This window comes from Pongo pygmaeus, chromosome 11, assembly GCF_028885625.2.
Source record: "Pongo pygmaeus isolate AG05252 chromosome 11, NHGRI_mPonPyg2-v2.0_pri, whole genome shotgun sequence".
Taxonomy (NCBI): Eukaryota; Metazoa; Chordata; class Mammalia; order Primates; family Hominidae; genus Pongo; species Pongo pygmaeus.
The window spans coordinates 21103305-21108470 of record NC_072384.2 but is presented as its reverse complement, the minus strand read 5'-3'; the positions used below and the strand labels follow the sequence as shown (position 1 = coordinate 21108470).

General features: G+C 39.5%; 1 long non-coding RNA gene across 1 annotated transcript; it reads left to right on the top strand.

Moving 5' to 3' along the window:
• Window positions 1–210: 210 nt before the first annotated feature.
• LOC134737673 (uncharacterized) lies at window positions 211–4625 on the top strand. The gene is made up of 3 exons (XR_010122782.1): window positions 211–309; window positions 777–844; window positions 4407–4625. It is a non-coding gene; the product is annotated as an uncharacterized LOC134737673 (long non-coding RNA).
• Window positions 4626–5166: the final 541 nt, after the last annotated feature.

Below are 5166 nucleotides of genomic sequence, written 5' to 3'. Positions count from 1 at the left end.
GCGTGCTGGGGGAACCACTGCTCTCCTCAAAGCTGTCAGACAGGGACATTTAAGTCTGCAGAGGTTACTGCTGTCTTTTTGTTTGTCTGTGCCCTGCCCCCAGAGGTGGAGCCTACAGAGGCAGGCAGGCCTCCTTGAGCTGTGGTGGGCTCCACCCAGTTCAAGCTTCCAGGCTGCTTTGTTTACCTAAGCGAGCCTGGGCAATGGCGGGCGCCCCTCCCCCAGCCTCGCTGCCGACTTGCTGTTTGATCTCAGACTGCTGTGCTAGCAATCAGCGAGACTCCGTGGGCGTAGGACCCTCTGAGCCAGGTGCGGGCTATACTCTCCTGGGGCACCGTTTCCTAAGCCCGTCGGAAAAGCACAGTATTCGGGTGGGAGTGGCCTGATTTTCCAGGTGCCGTCTGTCACCCCTGGAAAGGGAACTCCCTGACCCCTTGCGCTTCCCGAGTGAGGCAATGCCTCGCCCCTGCTTCGGCTGGCGCACGGTGCGCTCACCCACTGACCTGCGCCCACTGTCTGGCACTCCCTAGTGAGATGAACATGGTACCTCAGATAGAAATGCAGAAATCACCCGTCTTCTGCGTCGCTTACGCTGGGAGCTGTAGACCGGAACGGTTCCTATTCGGCCATCTTCTTATTTTCCTTTTCTACATACAGGTACTTTAGCTTAAACAAGGCTCAGGTTCTTTATGAAAAATTATGTGTGTGAGTCTCTCAACTGGCCCCTAGTTTTCCTAAAGTGCTGCAGGTCACAAAGACTTTCTGACATCTTGCAGGTCTCTTAACAAAGAAGGATCCCAGCCTTTGCCTCTGAGTGAAACCAGGATCTAACTGAGTCCAAGAGGTATGTGGCATTTCTTGAATATTAATTTACAAATTTGTGTTACTTAGTTTCTATTTTGATGGGAAAATTCCTAGGCACCAAGGATTAAAAGATCAATAAAAATAAATCCAAGATTTAAGGAACTCAGATAGGAAAATCAGCAATGATTAAACAATGCAAAAACATCCATTATAAAGAGAAGTACGAGCTCCGAGAGTCTAGAAAAGGGACATCTAACAGTAGGGAAAGGCAGAGGTCAGAAACACCTTCCTAAAGGAGGCAATAACTGAAAATAATTATGTAAAAAAACAGTCAGTGTTAGTGAAATACTAAAGGAGGAGAACAGGTTCTCAGGCAGAAAGAGTAACACTTTTGAAAGCAAAAGATATAAATATTAAAATACACTCAAGTGATGATACATACATACTTCAGACATGTTTAGATGCAATATAAAACATTATATTATATAGCTATATTTATACTTTATACAAATCAATTTATAAAAGTTAAAACTTCAAAAAGATATATTTTATGTGTAAAGTCCAGAGTTCTTATAAGTCCACATTTTTTGACAAAGCAATTTAACCTTTTAAAACTTGACTCCTGTTTACCTCACTAGTTTCATTTTCCCTTTCTAACTACCATCTTTGGTTTAGGTGTAGGAACATTCTTTCCACAAAAGGTCAGATAGAAAATATTTTCAGTATGGTGGCCTAAGCAGTCTCTCTCACAATCACTCTGTTGCTCTCGGCAAGCAGCCATAGGCAGTACATAAACACATGGGCATGGCTGTGTTCCAATAAAACTTTATTCATGGACACGGACATTTGAATGACATGTGATTTCCATGTGTTAATGAGATCATCTTCTTCAAATTTTTTCATTTATTTGAAAATGTAGAAAACTTTATTAGCTTGTGGACCACATAAAAAAAAATGCAGCAAACTGGATATGGATTCCAGGACATAACTTACCTACCCCTCTTTCAGAAAATCTTTATAACTTGGTGGTTGGGAGCTGGAGCAGGAGTCTGACTTCATGAGGTTTACTCCCAACCCAGCCACTATACTAGATGTATGATCTTGAACTAGTCAATGGGAGCATAAAGGGCGCGCTTCAGGTCATCTCTCTGTTGGTGACAGGGAGCCATTTAAAAAGTGTCAACCAGGCAGCAATACAAAAATTAGCCAGGCCTGGTGGTTCGCACTTGTAGTCCCAGCTACTCGGGAGGCTGAGGTGGGAGGATAGCTTGAGCATGAAAATCATAGATTGCAGTGAGCCAAGATCGTACTACTGCACTGTGCCTGGGTGACAGAGCCAGACCTTGTCTCAACAAAACAAAACAAAACAAAACCAAAACCCAGAAACCAAAAACAACAACAACAGAAAAAAACAGGGCAGTAGAATAATGTGATATGCCTTTTAGGGAAGTCTCTCTGACTGGAAAGAGAATCTTAGACCACAGCAGGCAAATTTGATAAGGAGACAACTGTTAGGAGGGTGATAGAACAAATTTCATTCATCTAGTTCGATTTTACTTATCATTAGATCTGAAATCTGAATATATCATACTTAATTGTATTATCTATCTGTACTATACTTACTGTGTTTTTTCTAATGTCATTTACAAATATACTGCATTTTCCATTACAAAGCAATTAAAGGTCCACCATAAATGATGACCTTGTGAGCATTGTGTTTGAGAGGAATGGATTTGGAACCTATGAACTGCAGATAGAAATGCCTTTGTAAAGTGTTTTTGTTTTTTTGTTTTTTTTTTTTATTTTATTTTATTTTTTTTTTTACCAGGAACACAGACCATCTGTGTCCTTTGGTGATACAGTATCTCAGTCCACAATGTGGTTCCAAATGAATAATGGAGATTGGTTTTTACAAGCCAGCTTTATCTGTTGCAGCAATGATTAATAACCCCATGGCCAACCTTGCTTATAAAAAGAGAGAAAACGTGAAAACAATTTTGTATCTGAGTGAGATGAATCCATATTTTGTAAGTAAGATTAAAGTCAACATAAGCAGATGCCATGGAGTTTAGAGATTTCCCTTATTGGGCTGCGTAAAAGAAACAGTGTAAGCACTGGAGCATGCACGGCTTGCACTGGAAACCAGGTTCCAAAATAAGCCTTGTGTGCAGCCTCAGACAAATGACTTAAGATCTCTAAGCCTCAGTCAAATGACTTAAGATTTCTAAGCCTTCATTTCACCTATGTGAAATAAGGATAATGGTATATGCTTTATAGTATTTGGGTAAAAATTGATTATTGCATGTACAGTATTTGGGTAAAAATTGATTATTACATGTAAAATATGCTAAACTACCTAGTATGCCATATTGTATTTAGTAAAATTATTTTTGGAATGGGGTTTGTTTGTGTGTGTGTGTGTGTGTGAGTGTGTGTGCCTGATTCCACTCCAACCCTTAAAGTTCTCCTCACCCTAAATTAGCTCTTGACTTGGGCTGAATGACTTCCATGAAAGTTCCTGAAACTTTTTCTCCAACTTTGTACCTTATTTGACTTCTTAACACTGTTCTGTCATTTCTTCAACTCTCCTCCCTTGACGTCTTTTAAAACACATTCTTTTTATTTTCCTACATCTCTGATTTGATGTGTGTTCCCTTTCTTTCTCTATCTCTCTCTCTGTCACACACACACGCACGCACACACACACACAAACTCCCCCCTCTTTTATCTCTCTCTTCCCTTTTCTGTTAGTAAAAGACCATTAAACATTTCATCCCTTTAAGGCTCAATCCTAGGGCACTAGTTTTTCTTTTTCCTCAAGTGGTAACTCTAGGAGATACATTTAAGTCCATGCTTTCAAATATCATCTATACCCAGATGACTCAAATTATAAATCTCTAATGTAAGATTAAAATTCCCTTCTGTGCTCTAGAACTAAATAAAACCAAGCAGCTCCAAAACAACTCTCTTTGAATGATTATCTAACAGGATATCCCTAAACCTGGTTCTTTCCCTACTGTGTTGTCACTTTCTTTTCTGTTATACATGATCCTTGACACACCCTGCTCTCTCGTCCCGCATATTCCATCCACCATCCAGCTGTATTTATTTTCCCTCTGAAATATTCCTTGCTTTTACTTTGTAAAATTATGTTAACTGATGCATCATAATTATACATATTTATCAAGAACAGTGTGATATTTCAATACATGTATGTACCATGTAATGATCAAATCAGGGCAATTTGCACACCTGTTACCTCAAACACTGTTGTGACATTTCAGCAACTACCTTCCAACCTCTCAATCGCATTTCTCAGTAAGTTAGTTCTTAGATGGTCATGATAATCAGTTTAGTTATTTTGACTTTGGTAAGCTTGCTGATACCATTTTGGGCTGAATAATTCTTTGTTGAGGGGGACTGCCTTGCATCACCTTTGGCTTCTATGCACTAGATGCCAGTAGCGCAGCACTCTACCCTCAAGTTCTGACAATCAAAAACTGCTCCAAACATTGCCAAATGTCCAGCAGTGGGCATAGAAAGCAAAATTACTTCCATTTGAGAACCACAATCAATTTGTTTCTTTCCATTTTGTCTTGCAGATATAGACCAAGGTTTCCTATTCTCTTTCCTGGATGGACAAAATAGGTTTTTAACTGGGCACCCAAATCTGTACTGCTACTCTTTCCATTATTCCTGCAGTGTGGTGAGTGCTGACGTCAGCTGGGGTCTGCTCTGTCATACAGTTACTGTGTGATTTTGGACAAAATCATTAATGTTTCTCAACTCTTCACTCTTGCCATGGGTAAACAATATAAATATTATAGGGTTGTTGTGAGTATCAAATATGTAGTACACGCATGGTGCTCAAAACAGTGGCTGGCATAGGGTATAAACTTTCAATGAATATTATTTATGGTAGCCAGAATTGTCTTTGAAAACAGAAGTCCTATGAAAACCAATGAAATGCGATAATACCAGCTCTCAGCTAATAGGTTTGTCTAGCATTGTTCCTGCTCACACAGTCTTATGTTGCACAAGGCTCTGTCCTGATACCTGCCCTCTAGTTACTTTATTTTGGTTTATGCTATTTCATATTTATCCAAGATATTTGTAGCGTGAATACTTTAGGCCTCTTCCTGTCTGTTTTCTCAGAAATGCCCTTTTGTCTCTATCTCTATAATCGTTGCCTATTTCACTTCTACCCTTCCTCAGTTTTCAGTCCAATCACTACTTTTGCAGAGAAGCCTTCCCTGGCCTGTATGACTAGATTGATTAACCCTATTTTACCAATTGATATATGTTATACTTGTTTTAAACATTAATTCATTTGCTATTAATTTTTCTGTGTGATTCTTTGTA